Source organism: Neolamprologus multifasciatus, chromosome 5 (genome assembly GCF_963576455.1).
Source record: "Neolamprologus multifasciatus chromosome 5, fNeoMul1.2, whole genome shotgun sequence".
Lineage (NCBI taxonomy): Eukaryota > Metazoa > Chordata > Actinopteri > Cichliformes > Cichlidae > Neolamprologus > Neolamprologus multifasciatus.
This window is the reverse complement of record NC_140443.1, coordinates 16,949,355-16,973,002: the sequence shown is the minus strand read 5'-3', so window position 1 is coordinate 16,973,002 and position 23,648 is coordinate 16,949,355. Positions and strand designations below refer to the sequence as shown.

The window sequence follows — 23,648 nt, the reverse complement described above, 5'->3', positions numbered from 1 at the left end:
GTTTCACTCTCTCCATATCCCCCCCCCACCCAAAAAAAATCTTTAATCACATGCATGCCTTACATCCACCCTCAGCAATTCCACACAATCGCATCCTGAGTCTTACTGCTGTTTTAATTCATCTGTTTAATCATGATTAATTCATTCTTAACGCATCAATGAGATTGCATTATCGCAGCTTAAATCTTGCACAAAGCAGAGAGTTTTCAAAGAGATGACAGGAAAACAAAACTGTGTTTTCACACGTTACGGTGATGTTAAAGGAAAGAAGCAATCTTATATTTTTCCTTTTTTTCCATCCTTGACAAACTGTGTGACTGTCATTGTGGTGCTGCCCAAGTTTCTGAGCAGCAGGATTAACTTGTGCAGCACTGTGTTATAAGGAGGTGGCTTCAAAAGCTTTTTGGACAGCATGCGGGATTAACCCGGGACTGTGGCTCAGCTGTGTTGGGAGTTACACTTTGCTAAAAGAGCGCTTTAAAGGTACTTGAACACAAAGAGAAATTGGAAACTGACAGCTTTCTTTACAGACCAGGTGTGCTGGCTAATATTTCTGTATGTTTTTAGTAATTTCTGCAGTCTTAAGTAGCAGATCTGAATGCATACTTTGCAGCACAGTGTTATTCACAGTATGATTGAAACTGAATTTGTCAGGGTGAGACACTATTTGAGGAGCTCTCATAGTTCAGACTGATAGCTAAATTATTAAAAAGGGAATCTATCAAGATTTTCAGGGGTGCAGACACACCGAACGCAACCTTGGAGCGCTGCTTATAAAGCATGCTCAAGTGATATCTTATTATGTAACGAACATGGTCAGAATACATATTTCTCCCAAGAGGAAAAATAGAGCAGAGATCGACTTGTCTCCACAATCAAAGTGTCAGCTGCATCCTCCCATAACTGGCCTGGTATTTCTCCTCATGGAGTCATGCAGCGAGAACTTAGTCAACGCCTTTGATGCCTTCGCTCGGCCTTACATGCATAGCGATTCTTCACACGGTGTTATGAAGGATAATGAGGAGAGCCTGGGCGGATTTCAAAACAGATGTGCCTTTATACTACGTATTGGGTTTGTCACATCAATTTTAAATGCCTTTGTTTCTCGTCATTACCACCTGCAGAGAGGGGTTTCAAAGCAAGTGTTATTAACACGAACGCAGCTAAGATAGCACTTAGTGGAGCTAATAATGGAAACACATCAGTCATTTCCCTGTGCTGTAAAATTCATGCTTCTTGACACGTGTTACTTAGTAAGGCTGTGTTGCAGGAGTTCATCTGCTGGGATTTTTGAATCATGGAGTTATTTGGGAAGACAGATATGCAGATGTGGTGCAGTGAATTGTAGTTGCCTTTACACGAGAGCACTCTTTTATAAATAATGCAATTTGTTTGAATGCATCCACGGGCTCGCGTTGATAAGAGCATATTACTGGTGAAGGGGTTGCAGGATTTTGATTAATATTTTGCTTCAGACAGGCAGGAGGCTGAAAGCATCTTCACTAAATGAGTGCCTTTAAGAGCTGCTGAGCTGCTGGTCGTCTCTCTGGTTTCAGGTTTTTATGGCAAGCAGAGAATGCACTGGATTAGTGTGCAAACAGTGTGCACAAAACGCTGGATAAGTCCAACATATAATGACAGCTACATGTGTATGCAGATGCAAATGTATGCAGAATACAAATGCTTCATAGCCCTGAAATAGTAGATTATCTGGAGGGCATCTCAGTATAAAAGGATGTAAACAAGGAGAGGGTGTGTCAGTGCTTATCACATTGGATCATGGATGGCAGCAAGGCAAGGCAAGCCTTCACAATAAAATTCAGTATTTCTTTTCATCATCAGAATACACATTGGAAAAATTGAATGATAAATAGCAGATTATATTGTGTTGTAGCACATGGCGGTGGATCTCAGCTTTGTTATCATGCAGCATGTAGAAAGTCAACTTATTAGCATGTAATCTGCCAAAGCCTTTGCATACACTGGCTGGCATGCAAAGATTTAAAAGGATTAAATGTTTTTGATGTACTTTTTTCTCAAATATTACTTCACTATTAACAATTTACTAGTGACTCGTGAATTACTAATCATTCAAGACCTCTCCATGAATAGTTACTTTTGTCTGCTTATTAACAAAGGTCCGCCACAGCAGGTAGCGCCACCTGTTTGTTTTGGCAGATTATTATTTTTCTTATGCCCGATGCCCTTCCTGATGCAACCCCAAAGGGATCTGTGTCACCTCCCAGGATTTAACGGAGACTTGCTAGTTGAATGTGTAAACCACTTCACTATGAATACATAAAGAAAGACGAGAAATTCAGATTTTTAACACTATCACACAATGTGGAAACACTGATTGATGGGATATTTCATCATTTGCAGGGATAGTGTTAACTTTTTGAGCATCTTAAAACTTTGAATCATTAAGATTCGTAAGGCAGGTCAAGATTTGGCATTAGATACTTTCAGATAAGAGCTCATAAATTCTCTGACTCTGTAAACCTGAAAAGCCCAGAAACGCTCAGTAACCTTTCCATATAAAAATGCAGCTTCTCGGCGGCCACTGGCTATAAAAATATATCAAAGTGCCTCCAGCCTGCAATTTCCACTGCCTGAAATGCCATTAATGTATGTGAAAGTCACAATGTGGATTTGAAAGAACAAGAAGACTTCACGTCTGCTGGGCAGAAAATAGAAGCCACCCGTGAGTGTGAGGCAGCTGTACGAAGGTTTAGCTGACGCAGCAGCGTCGTTGTATCATTCCACTGTGCAGGGTTGATGCACAAACATCAGAGAGGGAAATGCTACCTACATCCTCATCACGGAAATCAAATGCGGAAATCTGTAAAGCAAAATTTTTTGGAAGCAACTTTTGTGGACAATTTTAATTAAAAGGTTTGCTCAGAGAGAAAAGATGAAGATGCCAATTAATAATTATGGGGTTAAAAACAATTAGAAGCACATTGCAGTGATATAGCAACACATTTTCCTGATAAATATCATGCAGTTTCATAAATATTACAAAAGATGGATGTAGCCACTTTGACGTCAGGCATTTTGAAGCTTCAGGTTTTGTGATGTCAGAGGTCACCTTATACACACGACAGGGTGGAGTGCGAAGTTGTCAGCATTTATAACAAGCTTTATAACAAGGTTTTCCCTTTGCTGCAAGCAGAGACTTTTAACAGCTCTCACACATCCCTACCTGAACATCGCTAAAAATTTGTGGTTACATCTCAACATGTTACACAGGGTGTTCTCATCATGTACTATTTTTCTTAAATGAAGGCACAAATATTTGAAGAAAGGACGATGTTTAACATCTGCTATACAGGCTATATTTGCTTCTTTTCACCTCAAAAATCAGCTAATCTCTTATAGCGTGAGCCATATTCTCTTTCTAGTTGATGTTATTTTAATACTGTGACCTGAACAGACGCCACACACACCCAGAAATATCTTCTTTCTTCTTCTTTCTTTGTTTCCTGTCTCAGTTTCACTCAGCTCATTTTGTTTGACCATGAGAAGTCTCACGAGTTTGGTATGATGTGTTTCCACTATCCAGTTCTACTTGATTGGGCTTCAATGAATGGGTTAATTGTCAGTGTGGGTATAATTACAGATTAGATTAGAGACTAATCTAACAGATATGCAAATCACAGTTCCAGGCTGTTGTCTTTTGTTGTAATGAGCTGGATTTGGTTAAATGCATAGTGATTTTTTTCATAGGAAAAAAAGATAAAATGACATCCAGTGAGAAAACACTTTTTGGATGACGAACAAGAGCTGTTAGTATACAAGTACAGCGAGATTGTAAAATTAGGTGTTTTATAATTTGCGTCATTATGAGATAAAAGTCTCTCCTCCTCTGCAGATCAGCAGAAGTGTGAAGTGCAGACAACATGTAAAACTGCAGCAAGTCTGTCCTTTTGTTCCAACAGCATTTTTTCCACTTGTGCTTCTAGGTAAAGCGTTAACTTTTCCCTGAATAAATGACAAGTGAAGCCTCTGTTTCTCAGAGCTGCATGCATTATTCACTACATTCTTAACCTCTTTGTGTTGCCTCTTCACTCCCCCCCCCCCCCCCCCCCCCCCCCCCCCATTTTTGCTTTTACAACATTGCTTCCAAAGTTGTGGACACTGTGGGGAATTAAAAAGATAACGCAGCAATCGGCGAATTGTTTAAACCCCATTTTTGCCTGAAAATGGCACATAAACCTTCGACATCGAAGCTCATTTGATTATTTTTGAAAAATTACTGGTGGATTCTGAATCGATCGGATTAGCAACAAGACATTTAAAAATGACAGGAGCAGGTTTACCACCGTGTTGCATCATTTCTTCTTGTAGAAACACTCGTCGTTAAATGCCTTTGCATCTGGGTACTGGAGAAATCAGTCGGCCTAGTTTGGAAAGTGAAACAGATTTTCATTCTTGGGTGATATAAGATTTTGGTAAATTAACAATTCGGAGCATCTCAGAAAGTCAATTCTGGTCATCGGGATGTTACATTTCAGTAGAAAGATTTCATCACTCATCCAAGTGACTTTCTCCCCTTGGATGAGTGATGCAATGTTTTTCCCACTGAAATGTTACATCCCCATGACCAGAATCAACTCAGTGGGATGTCCCTACCTGCATAAATGAACATGCATCAAGACAATTCAGGTCCACCTTTGTTGTATTTTTTATATTCTATCTGAATATATATCTATCTGATACAGATATATCCAGATATTTTCAGTGGGTGATCAGAGGTGGACTGTTTTACTACACACCCATGGTATTACACACACACACACACACACACACACACACAAATGTATATATGAGGTATATATATATATATATATATATATATATATATATATATATATATATATATATATATATATATATATATATATATATATATATCTGCTTCTACTGACTGCTGGCTTGTTCTCACAAGCTCATTGGATTCCATCATGATACTGTGCAACAAGTCCAGTCATGAAACTTCCTCACTGCTAAATATTCCGCAGTCAGCTGTTAGTCATAAAGTGGTAGGACACAGAGCAGGGTCAGCAGATGCTAAGATGCTCAGTGCCAGAGTTGCAAACTTTCTGTAGTCAGTCACTACAGGCCTCAAGAACAGTGCATAGAGAGCTTCAGGGAAGGGGTTTCCAGTTTGACCAGTCTGGGTTTGGCGGTTTCTATGAGGTCCGTACGTGCTTGACTGCATTTCACCAAATGTTTGGTGGAGGGCAATTATGGTGTGGGGTTGTTTTTCAGGAGTTGGCGTCAGCTGATGAGTTCCAGTGACAGGAACTCTTAATGCTTATGCTTCCAAGACATTTTGGACAATTTCATGATCCCAACTTTGTGGGAAAGGTTTTGGGATGGTATCTTCTTGTTCCAACATGACTGCGCACCAGTGTGCAAAGCAAGATCCATAAAGACATGGATGAGTGAGTTTGAGGTGGAAGAAGAGTCCTCACCCTCAACCCAACAGAGCCAGGCCTTCTCGTCCAACATCAGTGTCTGATCACAAATGTGCTTCTGGAAGAACATAAAAACATCATATATCATATTCCTATAGATTAGGAATGGGATGTCACTCAATTTCAACTACGTGTGACAGCAGAAAATACTTTTGGCAATATCGTGTATGTGGTGCCAGCTTATATATTCTTGAGCATTACTGGGGCCTTCATAGATGTGCAAATTATCCATACCATGCAAACCAATACACTGGATGGTTCTTTCCTCTTTAGCCTGGAGGATTGTGTCTTCCATACAGTACTGTTTTTCCACTTCACCTCAGTCCCAAAAGAATGTAACAGGTTTTCTGGAACTTTTCTGCGTAATGCATTTGCAGATAAAGCAGTGAACTTTTAATAATTATGAAATGTGTTCCTGAGCTCATGCAGTGATTTCTGCTTTGCAGTCTTGTCGATTTTTAATGAAGTGCTGCCTCAGGGATCGACGATCACGACTATTCAATATTTGTTTCTGGCCTTGCTCACCGAAGTTTCCCTGGATTTTCCAAATGTTTTAATAAAATTATGAACTGCTGAAGCTGAAATCTCCAATTTCATTGCAATTTTATATTTAGAAAAAGACCCTCTCATCCCACTTGGATGAGTGACGAAACATTTCTCCCAGAAAATGCTACGTCCAGATGAACAGAATCAACTTTTGGAGATCCTCTGAAAATGTCTTACTATTTGCTAACTATGCGTTTAGGCCACTTGGTGTTTTTTAAGCACTGCACAACTTTTCCAGTCTTTTGCTGCCCTTCCTCCAACTTTTTTGTCAATATTTCCTGCATGAAATGGGAACAAATTTTTCAAAAAACAATAAAAAACCTTTCATTTTCAACATTTGTTATGTTCTCTTCACTTTTTTTTAAAATTAAATATGAATAAATTACAGAGCAACTCAACTTTTCTGGAAATAATTCTTGTCCTACTTTTTTCCTTCAAATTGTTTGTGGCAATGAAAAAGCCTCATGAGTGCTATTGCTACGTTTGCACAAATCCCCACAAGCTCAGGCTCTGCTCCTTGCCAGAATATTGTGTCCTGACACAATGAAGTGGTTTCAGCCACCTTTCTGCTCCACTGGACCAAAGTGATGTGAGGACGGCCAAAGTGCAAGGTTGTCTGCAGTGTCGTCCACAGAGTAGGTCCACAGATGTCAAGAGCTGAATATCTTCATCCTTCCTATTATGGAGATTTATCCCCCTATCTTTGCTAAGAGAGGTCAGGGGACCTCCTCTAAACGCCAGATTTGCTCATCATTGACCATACATTACAAACAACTAACAGTAAATCCGATAAGATAAATACAAAATTGCCTTATTTTTCATTTTCCTGATAAATTAAACACCCTAAACAATGCAAACAATGTAATCACTGCTGCTAAATTTGTGTGATACATCCTACACACTTGTTAATAGACTCTTACTTACTCTATTGATCCTACTTAACTCCCTGGATATCCCCAGCAGCACTGAAAATCACTTCCTCAGAGTCATTACAAGGCTAATTTAGATCTGCCTACCTATTTTTATCCCTATATTGGATTTAAGTAGCTCAGCAGAGCCGAGACCAGTGGACGTGTCTTAATCTCTTGGTCAGTATATCTGCTATCACAGTGAGCCTCAGGCCAGAGCAGCTGGATTATTCCAGATCAGCCACTCTTGCTAATTCATTAAAGGTTCATTATTAGTTGATGGGATTCACTCATTTTTACAAAGCAGGTTTGAAATATGTAGTCCAATGTAGTGAACTGCACTGTTGTGCATAATTTAGCTGCATAATGCTCCTTAGGTCATTGGGAGAGCAGGAATCACATGCATCTGTATTTGCAGACTTGGCCTCAGGGTGATCAATAATCCAATGGCTGTTCACTTAATGCAGTGTATGTTCAGACAATCAGCCTGTCTGGAATTAGAGAATATCAACATGTTTGAGTGGTGGGAGTTTGCTCATTGGCTGGAGATGGTGTAATTAGTAGATGCTGAACTTTCCGGAGCCATATAGTCTTACTGTTATGCAACAACCAGCAACATTTTATATTCTTTTATTACTTTTTATTATCAGTTTATACTTGAGGCCCTCTGAGGTTGTACTGTATGTACTTGGCAGCAACACAGGATGCTAATGTTTAGCAGGTATGCTAATGCTGTGCGGCGTCCCCTGTTTGAACAGCGTGCTGTAGACGTCTGTGAATTGAGGAGACCAGCTGCTGGACTTGGGAGAGAGGAAATGTTGGCCATTCTTGTCTGATATAGGATTCTCAACAGTCCTGGTCTTCTTTGTTATGTTTGTCTTTTCATGATGGGCCAAATGTTTTCGGTTGGTGTAAGGCCAATTCAGCTCCCAGACTCGCTGTTGGAATAGATGCAGTATGTGGCTTAGCATTGTCTTGCCAAAATATGCAAGGCCTTCCTTAAAAAAGATGTCGTCTTGATAGGAACATATGTCGCTCTAAAATCTTCATACAACTTTCAGCACCAATGTTGCCTTTCCAGATGTGCAGGCTGCCAATTCCATAGAAACTAATGCACCCCCTACCATCAGCGATGAAGCTTTTTGATCTGAAGGCTGAAAACAAACTGATTGCTTGCTCTCATCTTTAGTCCACAGGACCCAGAGTCCAGATTTTTAAAAAATATTCAAACTTCAATTTGTCTGACTACATAACAGCTTTCCAGTTTGCCTCAGTTCATTTTAAATGGGTTTTGACCCATAGAAGAGAGTGGCATGATCATCTTCACATGTGGCTTCTTCTTTCCATGAAAGAGCTTTAACTTGTGTTTATGGATGTCACAGTGTTTACAGACAATGATTTCTGGAAGTGTTCCTGAGCCCATGCAGTTATTTCCATAACAGAATCATGATTTATTTTAATCCACTGCTCACTGAGGATCTAAAGATCACAGATTGATCCAATATTGTCCCTTGCACATTCTGGTGATATTATGACATTTTAATTTAATCTCAATTTTAAAGAACATTATTCTGAAATTGTTCCACAAGTTTGTTCATGCATGCACCTCTGCCTACATTTACTAGTTTAGTCTAGTTAAGAGGCTCTTTTTATGCCCAATCATGTTACTGACCTGCTGCCAATGAACCTAATTAGATGCAAAATGTTTCTCCAACTGATTCTTTTTAGTATCACTTACTTTTGTTCCCTTCGTCCCAGCTTCTTTAAGATGTGTTGGTGCCACCGAAGTTAAAATGAGGTAATATCTTTGATGAAACAGTAAAATATCTCAGTTTAAACATTTCATATGTTTTCTCTTATGTGTCTTTGAAATTTGCAACTCATTACATTCTGTTGTTATTTACATTTTACACAGCAAACCAACTTCTTTGGAGTTCGGGTTGTGAGAGGCCAATGTATGAGCATGTAGCATTTTGAGGTTTTCAGTTATACTAAACCAATAAATCTCAGCTTAAGCCTTCACAGTGGGACTTCACAAACCACCGCGTTATGGTTGCCATATCCATCTTTATTTGAAGTCTGTATACTAAACATGTAACGACCAGTCACAAGAAGAAAAAATGTGTACTCCTTGACTACCTAGCCAGTGGTTTCTGGGTATCTGGCTGCAAAGAGTTTCCTTAGATTGTCACAGAAACCTGCAGTTTGCACAGAAGCACCTTAATGTTGAAATCAACATGTTTGAAAATGCCCATCCTTTACTCTGAAGACAAACGTTGTAGTGCACAGTTTCACTAGAGTAGCTGGCCAGTGACAAGTTAGCACGTTACATGCTAACTGTGGACAACAGCAACCAAAGCAATCATAAGGAGGTTTTGGGTGCAGAGTCCTCATTACAACCTATTTCCACCCACTGACAGCCAAATGGGGAATGCAGACTTTTCCTTAGTGACTGTGGTTGCCAGATGGTCTCTAGGCTTGTTTGCTTGAGGCCTTCTTCACTTGACCCTAGACTGGCACCATGATTATGACAAACGTGGACAAATTTAAAATGTAATTTAATTGTCATATAAACTCATCTCATTTGAATTTTTTTTCATGACATCTGATGTGTATATACCCTACTGCGAATGTAGTGCAGTTTGGTAATCCCAAGTCACCAGAGTTTATCACTGAAGGAACATGCAAATCATGCAAAATATATCATGTTGTAATAATCCCCTTTTAAATGTTTAAAACTATAGTGAGCCACAAACTATGGTGTGGATTTGCATTTCAGGCCTGAAGAAACTGGTAAAAAAAATAAATAATGGAGGGAAAAAGCTGCAAACAGGTAACATTTTTTTGTCAATTACTGACTTCCAAAGTAAAAAAAAAAATGTTATGTATAACTCAGGTTTTTAAATGCCTTTCGGAAAGAAGGTAGTGCTTCACTTTCCAGAGGAAAACTAGTTCCAGCCTGGATGTTGCTTTGTTATTCCAGGTTGTAGCAAGAAAACCGATTTATTCCTGCAATACCACAAACCCCAGTGTTTCCATGTGTCTCCCGGACAAAGTGCTTTGCAGTTTGTACAGTGTTTCATTCTGTAAGGATTTTAGTCATTTCTCACACTTTGAATTGATGCATCTCTTGCTCTCTTTTGCCTAATCTGCTCTGTCTCTCCCTGTTGCTCTCTTGCAAAAACACATACACGCCCTCACAGGAAACACGGGGTTATTGCAAAATTTTAAGTGGATGCACATAAGCTGAATACTGCGCGCTCAGCGAGCACATCACTCGGATTTAATAGTCACTCATCTCCACCACTTTAAAGCGGCTAAATTTGTCACTGCTCGATCTCCTGTGTGCACACACTGAAGTGCCAGGAGAGTGTTTAAGATATGAACAACAGCAGATTTCACAGAGAAGCTAATCCTGCTCATTTTGGCATCAGTATGATTACTGTGTGCATCCTTTTTCTTCTTTTTTTAAACTGTTGTGGCTGAACATAACTGTCAAAATGGATTTTCAAGTTCCAAACAAGGTAAAAACACACAGTGAAGTGGTGGACAGAAAAACAAAACAACAAAACACTCAGCACTGCTCGGATGAAAAATGATATTAATATATTTGTACACCTAGAGAGCATTTTCTGATTTGCCGTTTACGTCCCTCCTGTGGTTTCTGCATCGTCGAGCTCTCTGCCTGAGTGCTGAATGTGCATATCTGCCTCAGCACAACCACTACATCTGGCCTCTTTTCCCCTCTCCTCCTTAGTTAAACAAACGCTGAGCTGCTTCCCAAAGCATCAGTGTTCGTCTCATAATCTTGTCATAATCCACCACAGAGAAGACAACGAAACAGAAAGAGAAGGAGACACAGTGGCACAGCAGCTACAGCACAATGTTCACATGGAAAACTGAAAGTATATAGAAGTATGTATTTCAAAAAGGAAAAAACAAAACAAAAAAGGGGGGTGTAGATTAAGAAAAGTGCCACTTTGACAGATATGAAAACCCAGCTGGAAATGTTTCATAATTTATGATACAGCTCGGAAAGATAGTAATGTCACCAGGCAACAACAAAAGGGTGAGCACACTGTTCAGCAGCTTAATTTATGAAGCAAACTTACATACAAAACTAATGATGTGCGCAAATCAGTAAGATCAGCAGCATAGGATGTGCATGAGTGGAAATGTGTGTGAGAAACCTAAGAAATGCAAATTTGACGCATGACATAAGCAATTATGATGAGCCCTGATCAAGGGACCTACAATTACTGCTGTGGTCTATTTTGGCATCTAATGATACGAAGTACTGAACTAAGTATAAATTTAGAGGTGATCGTGCTTTTGCTGTAGCTGCTCCAAAGTTGTGGAATGATCTGCCCTTGCATGTTAGGCAGGGCTCATCTCTTTCTGAGTTTAAAACTCTTCTTAAAACATATTTATTCGCTGAAGCCTTTGGCACTCTTTAAGGGGTTGACTCAATTTTTTTTAAACATGTTTTATTTTATTTTATTTGGCTTATGCTTATCTTATTTTATAATATTTTATTTTATTTTACTTTGCTTATGCTATTTGTATATGTACAGCACTTTGTGAACCCTGGTTTCATGTTAAAGTGCTTTATAAATAAAGCTGGTGGTATGGTAAGTAAATACAGAGTCATTGTTACCGTTACCAGTACTGATACTTTTAACCTATAACGGCAGCTTATGTAGGAGAGACCAGCGTGTCATGATTCATGACATCACCACCATCAATTTGCAATTGTGCTTTTTACTTAACAATAACGATTTAACACAATAAAAACACACCTTTCAGTTTTTCATGTATTTTGAAACTTGGTATTTTGGATAACTTTAGTGTAGATGTGGCTGTCTCTAAAGCACCTTGGGTCAGCTTCTGTTGTTTAAATGTGTTATAGGCTAAAAATAAAATAGACGTGACAATTAACACAAAAATGTTAAGGTATTTTTCATAGTGTACATTTCCTAAAATGAAATAAAATAAAATAAAAATAAATCAGTGGGTTATATACTGAACTTAGATGCTAGAAACCAGGCATTGATCCTATTATTGATACCATTACCACCATTTGTATCAATATTATCAATATATGGAGCGATCCTCCCACCTCTACATACAAATATGTAGAGGAAAAGTATGCAGAATAAAAGGTTGCAAGTTCAGGCAGGGGTCGTCTCAGCAAATACTACCCTTTTCCATTTAGGCTTCCCACTCCTCGGCACTCACAGCACCGTCGGCCAAAAGAAGAATCTGGTGTGCTCTGACTCTGTATAAATATGCATCACTAGTTAGTGCAGGTGCTCCTGTAGTGATGAAATATAGCCGATTCTCCCGGGTTCCTCTCTTTAACATGCAGGGCACGCCATTAAAGGATGGGAGTGACACTGCATACTGCATGTATATCTGTGCTAAAGACAGTTTTAACTGGATTCGTTCCCTGCATGTGATCAGAAAATTAAAACATGCAACATTTGGAAGCTTTTCTCTACTAAAAAGAGGCTTTAGTTTCTGTCGTCACCGCTGAGAAAAAGTAGCACTTTTTGGTAACTTTCAGAGGGTTCAGTGATGTTTTGACACTGTAAACACTAATGAGAAGAACCATTGGAGCCTACGCCTTATTAATCCGATATTCTCCTGAGCTGAGACGCTCCACTGTACATGTGATTTGCCACCAATTTAGGAAGGAGCAGCATTTTCAATGCCAACAGTTTCTTAAGATGTCTACAAAGTGTGGCTCAAAGAAAGGAGTCGGGTTCACTTTTCCAGAGCTCGCGATAAGCAGCTCTCATTGTTAAACACCATTACACTGTGGGACAGAGTTTACATGACAGTTGTGAAATGAAGAGTGTGTGTACGTTTGTAGAATAGCACGTCTCCGTGTCCGCCACCACCGTGATATCAGGCTCAGTGCCTGCTTTCTACACATGCCCCTGGATAATATGTCTTAATGTCTGTAAGAGTCACACGTGTGGCCTGTGCTACATTAGCTGGCCACTTAAGACACGTAATCTTCTTATAAAGGTCCTGGGTGATTTCTGCATGAGTCTGCAGAGCTGTCCGTTCTAACTTGTATCTTTCTCAGATTGATGCAGAGAAGTGAAGGTAAATCATTCAAAAAAACACTGGTAAAAATGAAAAAAATGATGTGTGATCATGTAAACATTTGTGGTATCACAGTGCATCTGTGATTCCTCACCCACTGTGACATCCAGTGGGGAAAATAACACCACTCCACAGGCTTCACCTTTGACCTTTGTTAGCCACCAAAAATCAATCCCGTGACTTTTATAGCCTCCATTTCAGATGTGAACGTTAGGCTGTCAATAGACTAATTACTTATTTGATTAGTAGTTGCAGCTTTGGCGTTCAATTCTTGATAGCACTTTTTCTTAATTCTGAGATATTTATTCATATGCAAAGGGGAAACAATCTTTAGTCACCCTTCTTATTTAGCTGGAATAATAGGAATTAGGCACAGTGTTCTTCTTAGGAATGCCTTTTGGATGATCCCGCTCTTCTTCAGTTATGTTGAAGTCAGGGCTCTGGTGAGGCCGATTCATGACTGATAGTATTCGATTTTGTGTTTTTATGTCCAGGTATGCTTTTACTGCATTGGCAGTGAATTTGGGATATTGTCATGATGAAAAATGAAGCTCTTGCCAATCAGACACTTTCCAGATGGTATTAAAACTGATGGTACCTTTCTGCATTCATAGGTCCATCAATTTTTAAAGATCTGCAACACTACTGGCTGACAACTCACTGTTGTACCTCCTGTGTTCATGCTATGAAAAAACTATTTGAAAAAAACTACTATCATCACTCCATAAGACCCGTTGCCACAGACTTTCAGCCGAGTTCTTGTGTAATGGGGCGTACCTCAGCCCTGTTTTCCTTCCTTAAGAATGGCTTCTTGACAGCCGTCCTTAAACTGAGATCATGTCTGATGAAGCTTCAGTGAACGCTAGATGGATCCACTGCCAGATGCAACTCTCACATCCTTCATCAGGTCTTCCCTGGATTTTTTCCCCGTTTCTTTCAGATGCTGTTCATGTGCTGTAGATAGTTTTTCAGCTTTGCCACATCTTCTTTTGTGCTCTTGTTCTGTTTCACCAAAATGTTTAACGACACACTGCACACATTGGAAAGATATGCCAAGTATTAACTCTTTGGAATCACCTTTTTGGTGCAAAATTACAATTAAAATTATACGTAGACACAATACTGGTTCATACCTGGTTAGGTGCCTTTTTTATGCTTGAATGATTCATAGGTCAGTGTCAAGTGGGTAAACAAACAAAAACATTCTTCAGAAAACAGTCAGGTACAAGTACGGGACTGAAAATGAGTGAAAAGGTAGTGAATGTCCAAAGAAAAACTCTGAAAGACCTTCAGAAAGGATGGAGAACTGTTCCTTAAGACCACTTTAGAAACCTACAAGAGTGTCTGGGTCTTTGAAAGGGAAACATAAAGAAATGAGGGGTGACTCAACACGTTTACACAGTATTAGTATGTCTAGAAAACTAAAACTGCACATGTAAACCAAAGACAGTAAATATGAACACTGCAGTGATATCTTAAAACAGGACTTGCAAATGCAAAAATGCAACCTAACGTGACCTTTATAGCACAGTCTCTTAAGATCAGTTTGTATAAACCACTTATTTTGTCCCTCTTCTTGCTACCAAACATATGAACAGAGGCAAGATCAGAGATGCTGAACACATATTAGAAATCAGAGGCTTCCTCCTAGTTGTGGATCGGCAATTATGTCAAATGCTTTCTGCACCACAATTCTGATGTCATTTCGGTCAAAGCTGTCCTCCACAGACGTGCACTTGAAGAGACATGCTCAGCATCATTAAACAGCGCTCAGCTCTCTCCTCTCCAAGCTCACGAGTAGCGGCCATGTGAATATGCAGAACGTACACGTTTTTTGATGTGAGAGGGAAGTGAAAAAGCCCACGAGATGTGCTGGCAACAGTTTTCCCCACACAGGAACGTCTAACTTGGTAAAAATGTTGAGCTTATGTGCCTTTGAACTCTCCGAGTTGTTTACGTGCGCCGAAACGCGTTAATGAATGATAGCAGTATTACCTGCAGTCTACAGTCAGAGTGGCTCATCTCCTAATAGAAACCTGTTTTGAAATTGAATTTTGAGCATCAAAGTGGCTGATACCGATAATGGATTCAGAACTGTCACCCCCATGTAAGAGCAAATTCCGAGTTCAGATATTTAATCCCCATCTGTCGTACTTCAAGTTGGTGAGTTGCGTGTGCTACCTACCATTGTGCAGCGCCACAAAGATATGTGGCTCTGACCCACTTTCATCTGCCCTGCGAGACGGGTTCAGACACTTTCTCACAAACAGTCCTAATTGGAGGCAGCCTTGTCACTGGTGCTGCCTGTAGCTCTGGCTTTTCGAAAGTACTCCTGCGTGCAGCTTTGGATTTTGAAATGTCATGTTTGAGCTCTCACAGGTCTGCTCTAACAAGCAATGTTTACCCCGACTGTAAAAAGACGAGAGGATCCCGATTTCCCCTCCATATCTCAGCCGATGCAAGAGTTTCTTCTCTTCTGTCTGCCAGTTGCATCTTCAAAGTTTCTCCTTAAGCTTGTTTTCTTGCTTGGAAACTTTCTACTGAAAGCAGCCGTTTCAAAGTGACTCACCTTGCTTTCCTGGGTCCATTTTGTGCTGTGTCTTTCTAGCTCCTGCCGCATTGTGTTGTGATACTCGCAGCACAGCTGGGGAACTTTTTCAGCTACCAAAACATTACTGACGAGGTTCACACTGAGACCTGTCTTGCAAAGTGGGAAAAGTTTCTCCAACAACAGTCACAATGCAGATGCAGTGATTTATTGGTTTAAAGTGTGCTTTTGTTGTTCTCTGCAGCTGCTGTGCCTCCGCTGCTGCTGCTGCGACTGTCTCTTATGCCATTTTTCTCCACCTACACAGCTGAAAACGACATGTGCTTGAGTGATTTTGGGTATGAAGTTTCCAGCCGATGTACAACTAGAAGAGGCACAGTGCAGTGAAGTAGGTGCACTGATAAAATAAATCAAAACACAGAACCACCTGGAGTGCACTGCGCAACAACAAAGTGTATTATATAAGAGAAGCTCTTTAATTTATACACTATTTATACAAGATTTCACTCTCGTTCTCTGCTGCTTTTGCCTTATTAAGGATGCCGAAACCAATTCATCTTTAACCCCCAACTTGAGAACACACATAAGCTCATAGCTACTTGTTCTCTTCACCATAACAGAGACCGTTTACCAGATTTTAGTGAGCACCGTCCGTTATCTGTAAATTAATTACCTGTGTGTGACCCCCGCCTGTGTGAGTTCCCAAGTGGAAGAATTTGAATGAGAGCCACAATCCTCCGACTGGTTTCATGAGGTGTTGAAGAGGTGGCCTGAGGCAGATTATCAAAGGGCCATCTGAGGCTTTTATGTTCATCCGACGGCTTGACACTCCCGCTGAGGTTTGTTTTACTAAAGTCTTTGACTCAAAGGAAGAAAAGAGAAACCCACATTGCTCAGTGCTGGTCTGTTGTACTCCTCACTAGGTGGCACACTGATCAAAGTTATGCAAAAGTCAGCGGAGGGCCTTTTACCCGTTTTTTTCCACAGCATAGCGAGCTTTCTGTATAATTAAACTAAGCACCATATTTTCATTATGCATCAGTGGTGAGATCAGAGATAACCTTTTTTTCTAATATGTGCTTAATGCATAGTCTAATATGTGCAGATTAAAGGCAAAAAAATGGCTTTAATGAATCATTTGACATTTGAGGCTTTTTAGTTTGGGATTTGTATCGCCGGGATAACTTCATGACCTTGTTTGAGCGTCTCATGAGTGTTTTTAAACACTTCACTTTTACAAGAAGAATAAGGAAAAAAGGAAGGAAAGGAAGGAAAAAAGAAAATGCTCACAGTGTCAGTGAGACAGCTGAGGCAGGTTTTCGTCCTACTTTTTGCAGCATGCATCAAAGCCGCCAGGTGGTGGCAATGTTGCTGTGGGCAAAAAGAAATCCCTCCTGCAGTTTCGGCTTCCACACTAGAGTCTCGTCCTCAAATGTAGAAGCAGATATCACAGTGGCATTCAGATTTCTTAAGGAGTTGGAGAGGTTTTTATTTTTTCTTTACCTCACCTGACTATTCCTGAGTGCACAGCTGCTTCGGAAGATACTCTGGCAAATGATTGGGACTGAAGCCTTTACAATATCCCAAGTTTTCAGACGTGTTTGATCTGTTAGCCAGTTGCTGGTCTTTTCAGATATGCAAATCGGGCATTGCATCATAATCTAAAGGGTTTAAGATTTCTGTGAGAAGCCGTCTGAACTAATCTTCCCAGTTTAGCCCAGCATGACATCCTTGTATCTTCAGTTTTGGATTTCTTTTCAGATTTGGGTCTTCATTTCTCTTGTAAGGAAACTCTCGAGGCCAGTTTACTCTGCATGATTCTCAACCTTTAATTTTTATTGAGTCTTATGTGGTTTTGGAGCCAGCTTTAGAAGTCTGAGAAAATTACCTTAATGCTGACATTTTTATGCCTTAATTAAAGAGCAGACAGCAGAGACATGACAGTAAATGAGAGGAGAACGACGTGGGGATTGAATGACACACACAGCAAAAAAAAAAAAAAAGGCTGGAATCAGGACTCATATTATGGTTCCCGGTCTGAAATGTCATTTTTGCTCTTGCTTCTGCTTACACTATTTTGATATTGCTGGATTTTTTCCTCAGTCTGTTTTGCTAAAAATTGCTCTTTTCTGACAGCTTTATTGCAATAAGATTATTGTATAAATTCATCGAAACAACTGAGGACATTTTTCCCATCTAAACCTCACCTCAACCAAACACCTTCAGTAAAAACTTGAAGACATTCATTAAGAATGTCTTCATTAAGACATTGCTGCATTGTTTCATTGACCTAATACCTTTAGCCAAATACTCTGCTTTAACATGTATGGAGAATAGGGTTCAGCCTCTTATTTCTCATAAGCTACTGTAGGCGGTCTTAAGAGGTGATTACAGTATTCACTTCCTTGCAGTGTTTGGCATTTTGTACTCTGATGGTCATTTGATTTATGTGTGCCTGTCTTGGAGTTAATGAGTATGCCCTGCTAAGAATAAACTGAAGGAGATCTGTAAACAGACTCTGGAAGCAGCTGAATGCTTAATTTGACCAACAAAACTACTCTAAGTTATAAAAATACCAGTTTCTAGTTTCCAGGGAAGGATTTGTGCTTCTTAGTGCAGTGTGGGGAATCTACAGGGAACGCTGGAAACCTTTCTACCCTCAAGGCTTCATTGTGAAGATGTTTTCCTTCAGGCTGCCCTTGAGATCTTCACTGTCTTACCTGAACCTGTTTTCACTTGTTAAATAATTGGAATAGCAGAGAGGAAAATTAAGAACCTATTTGAGTGAGGATGTGTTTATTTCATTAGCAGCCCCATTAGCAGTTTGCAGATTTGTACATGATTGAATTATGGGAGCATTGGGAATTAACACTTGCATCTCTGCACACATCTCTAAGCTTAATATTTACAGGTTGTGATGTGTGTTTCCTTTATTTAGAGAAAGCTGATGTAACGAGTCATTTATGACTAAATGCTTGCAAAACTAATTGCAGGACATTCCCATCAGCCCCAGCTGTCCTTTGTCCATTAAATACTTATACAGTTAGGGTCATAGGGCCTCTGGAGCCTACAGTATCCCCCGCTAACAGTGGACAAAGGGCTGGGCACACTCTGGAGAGGTTGTCGAGGTGCATCACACGGCTCACACAGAAACAGGCAGACACTCACGCTCACATGTACACCTGCAGCCCTTTTTAGGATTCATCAATTAATAGTACTGCTCTCTCTCCAGCAACAATCTGGTACAATGCCCACATTACTGTTGACAACTTTCCATCTCGTTTTCCACTTATTTTCCAATCTCGATACTCCTTCTCGTGGGGCGGCAACTCTTCTCTCAGCCAAGAGACAGACATCTACTGCAAATCGTACACTCAAATCCTCATCCTGGCTGTGTGTGCACACTCAGCTTAAATACACATCAGTGCACCTTGAAGGTCATGTTGGTGAAATGAACAGAACCATTTTATCTTGAAAAAGGCAGAGAAACCAGAGTTTTCAAACACAGACAACTTTATAACGAGTAAGCTCCCTTTTTGAAAATGGGAGCCAGCATCACAGTCAGCCTCTAGTGTCTGTACTGCCTTCAGGAACGCTGCCTGGGTAGTGGGCACGTCTTCAGACTTTGCTTCTTCCACCAACAACCTGATGGTCAGGTTCATTAGCTTCTCAAACTGCCTGATGATTCACCGCCTGAGATTATACAAACTCTGAGCCTACAGCGTTCTTCCCTGGCTGTGCAACGACTAAACCAAGTACTGTTTTCCCATCTTGAGTCACAGCTTGCTATGAATACCTTGAGGCGAATTTAAAGTTCCTCTCCAAAGCCTCCTCAAACTCCAAGAGCTGAAGCGATTTAAAGACCTCATGGGCACGAAACTCAGTCACGTCTCCTGTGCCTCTTTACCCCATGAAGAGGACAGGCCGTTGATTTCTCCCTGCCAGCCCACCTCACTCCGAGCTTGCTTCAGCCATGGATTTTTTGTTTTTTTTAGCCATCCATAAGTCAAATTTTCAGGTTATTATATTAGAATTTTGAGTTAGGTATCTCAAATATTTGACTTCCTAATACAAACGTCCAAGGAAATAACTTAAAAATTGGGAAAATAATTATGATTTACTAAGTTACTAAATTCTGAAAAAATAACTCAAGATTTTAACTTATGGATGCCAGTTTGTTTTTGTTTTGTTTTTTCATCCGTGGAAACAAGCTTCAATAGGCTACTGAGCAGTCTTCTCCAGATCTCTTGTTTCTCCTGAGAGATGTTGTGTTCCTGAGCTTTCTCCTGTTGCTCGTTCCCTGTGGATTCCAAGTCAAGACCTAATTTCATTAGTATACTTTCCAAGATCGTGGCTCCTAAAACTCCACTTTCTTCTCAGGATAATTGTGGCTATTTGTTTCTGCTTTGTTCTTGTTCCTCTTTGGTGATCTTCTCTAGCTGCTGGATACTGGATCTTGTGCAGGCGGCTGTTGATGAATGTATCCATCTTTCAGAATCATAGAGGGGTATAGATTTCACATTGGTGACTGTAGCCCAGGACCTAAAGCAGGTCAACTAATAATCAACATTTTGGTGTTTTGATTCCTGGCTGCTACATTTGCATGTCAAAGTATACTTTTGCAAGATACTGAACCCCAAGTTGCTCTTTAATGCCTTCATCTGAATGTGTTAGATAGAAAGCACTTTGAGTGCTCTGAGTGCTCTAGTAGAGTAGAACAGTGCTGTATAACAATCAGTCTATTTACCAAATATCCTCAGCTCCAAAAAATTTTCAGGATCAGGGAAACAGTTTGCTATTTGCCTGTTCTGCCCATCAGAAGTTAACTGGTGTCCATGATTCTCCCTAAACAAGTAAAAAGGATATGCTCCTGCTGTGATTTGGCTACAGCCTTCCTGTTGTTGATGTTGATCATCTACTTTTTAACCATTTTAACTATGAAAACGTAAACAAATCAAAGAACTGCCACTCCTTCTCTTGTTATTAGATCATACACTATATTAATTTTATTAGATGTTTATGCTATTAGTGTCAAACACTAAAGGCCTTTCATCGTGAGACTTATTAGCAATACAAATACTATTCAGATCTTCTTTTTTCCACATATATACGTTTGTTCATCAACCACCAGTTATGATGCATTTGAACTACAGTAAAACAGGATACAGCATATCAACAATAGACAAGGCGATATTTTTTTCTGGAGCTTATTAAATTTACTCTTTATCCGCATCCAGATCTGATTGCATTAGATGCAGCTCACTATCGAAATGAGCCAAACGCGACTGCTGCGCTGCAGGAACTGTGGAGATGGGAGTGAGATGCAGAAATGAGGGACGTGACGTGGACAGGGAAGAGACAGCTGGCATTCTGCCTGATCCAGCAGTTTTTCCTCATTATTTAGGGTTTCAGTTCTGTGGGAATGTAACAAAAACAACAACAACAACTAATAATAATAATAATAGTACTAAAACAAATGATAATAAAATACAGAACCATTGTGATTTCCCTGGTGACGCTCCATAGCAAATCTATCATTTTCACAAATTGGCCCAAAATGACAGACACTTGCCCTAAAACTGAAAATAAACTAGTGTAAATTAATTCTCTGCCCAGCATAAAAAATTTGAGATCACTAACTCTGGATTACATGCTGTTTATTGACATTGAAGTATTAAATGTAGTATATGGTTCCTTGATTCAAAGGCTTCAAATTGGGCTTTCGCCTCATCAGCGATATCAAAGGTTTGCCAGTGTTTCTCTGTGTTGATTCAGTGTTAGTGGCTCATTGGTGTGTCAAAGTCTTGCCCAAAAGCAAATGATGTCAGCACGTGGACCAATGAGCACAGGTCTACCAGACAATCTGCAGTGACTGTGCGAGTCAAATATTTTTTTTCTGCATAGGGCCAAGTAGGTTTGGATAGCTTTTTTTTCACAAAGTCATCATTTTAAAACTGTATTTAAAAACATTAAAAAATGTTGCATTTTGTATTTATTATGGTTATCCTTGTCTATTATCAAAATTTGCTTAATGATCTAGAGGGAAAATACTTTTTCACAGCACCATCAATAGAAATGTTTGCCAGTCGACAAAACAAAAGATTATTTCTTTATAAATATTTCAAATCAAGGTGCTAATCAATGCCAAGCCTCAAAAAAGCTGTTTTGAGGAAGAATGACGTCCTACTAGCTGAAAAAAAGAGCAAAGGCAGAAAAACATCATGACATCTAAGAGCTGAGGGGTCTGAAGGTAAAAGGATTTTCTGTAAAATATTAAATATGATGCTCTTGTTTGAATTCATGTGTATCTAGTGACGAATTACTTTCAAACACAAAGGTTTGGATGTTAAAATGTGTTACATGTTAAAAGGATTAAATGTCCTGCACAGTTCTCAACCCACTCAAGTTAATACTCAGACTTTGGAATTAAAATGATATGGTTAATTTTACGTTTAGCCTAAATGAACATCTGGTGTGTTGGTCTAGTCGAGTTATAATATAGATAAGCAGGTATCTATAAAGGAGAGATGATATGACAGTTTACATGGTGCATTTAGTACCTATTACCCACATTAAAAGGCTGATCTCAGATGGTATCCAGCTGCTGGCTGTGAGCACAGCTGCAGTTGCTCCTCCTGCAGTAATGAGAGAAACTGTGGATGAATGAATATAATGTACCTGTTGGTGATGTGCAGGTGTAAATTTCAGTGGGGATGCATGGGACATGTGTCCCTTCCAAAACTCCTTATGTGAGCAAAAACAGGTAACATGCGGACATTCAAGCAGGTCAGTTTCCTCAAACAAAACACACAAAAGTAGTCTTAGCCCTCTCGCTCCGACACGACAGAGGATAGAAAAGTAATTTGTGCCTGTATATCCGTGTTTACTGAGGGATGATGTTAAATGATTCGTAATCAATCCAGAATGCCTGAGAGTCTCACTGCATCATATTTCAATTCATGTTTTTCTGCTGCCCTGTGGATGATTTTTGTGATTCCCCGTACATAAATGAAGCTCTGGGAAGTGTTTCCTTTTAAGAGAACAGTATTGTAAGTACAGTAAGTGAAAAGTGCAGGCTTTTGTTATTTGGCCTGTTAAAACATTAATATACCTGACATTTTTTATTTATGTGGATATAGTACATGATTTAATTGTTTAGTACATTTGTTTAAATATTTAGGAAAAAGTTTATTTTGTTCCCATTTTGTGTACTTATTCAGGAACATGTGAATGTAGTTAAATTGGTATAACCTGTTAGTGTAATGTGCATAACAAAGTCATAATAGAATAACGTGATTTTTATAATCCCCATGTATTGTTCCCTATATGCTTCTGTGTCATCAATACAAACAATGGCCGTAAGAAAAATAGCTTTAACACCACTTTTAAACAGCTCTGCACAGCATCATTATTACTTTGAAGGTGAGGTCTAAGGTCAAATTTGACACATTTTAAATATTTATACAGTACTGTCTAAGACTATTTGTCAATTTTCAACCAGTAGTCATGAAGCTGACCTTGAAGACCTTGGTGGATCTAAAACTAAGTAACAAGACCCCACTTCACACCCCTACAAAGCTTGATCAGCATTCATTCAAACTTTTTGAGCTGTCGTGTGAGAATGTGAATGACACTCATACATGCATGCAAACGCTGCAAAAAAAACCCAACCTGTGGCCGAGGTTAAAATTCACCAGAATGCTACAAATGAATGCAAGAAATCAAAATGTGTTGAGGGAGGACCCTCAGACCTCCCACATCATGCGTGGATATGTATAGTTTGGTCCTTGGATGCTTCTCTCAGTGATGTGTCACCAACATACAGTAGATTCAATAGCTCAGCCAGCTTAATCCTGAAGGTGTTATGTGACGGCTGTGTGCAGGCAGGAAAAAGACCCAAAGTGCAGACTCCGGAGACAGACGTGAACTCAAAAGGGCAACAAAACTAGGAATACAAAATACACTTACGCAGACAGAACACACAGCAAGATAAGGGTAGATCGCAACACGGACAAACTGAAACACAGGGCTTAAATACACAGAGCAGGA

At 39.7% G+C, this 23,648-nt stretch overlaps 1 protein-coding gene and 1 long non-coding RNA gene across 3 annotated transcripts in view; both read left to right on the top strand.

The window, feature by feature from the left end:
• Positions 1-23,648, top strand: part of kaznb (kazrin, periplakin interacting protein b) — a 150,212-nt gene that overhangs the window by 2,189 nt on the left and 124,375 nt on the right. The gene's annotated exons all lie outside the window — the stretch shown is intronic.
• Positions 3-23,648, top strand: part of LOC146518340 (uncharacterized) — a 28,911-nt gene continuing 5,265 nt past the window's right edge. The window contains exon 1 of the long non-coding RNA XR_014874165.1: positions 3-23,458. This is a non-coding gene — a long non-coding RNA (uncharacterized LOC146518340). The remainder of the gene's footprint in view (positions 23,459-23,648) is intronic.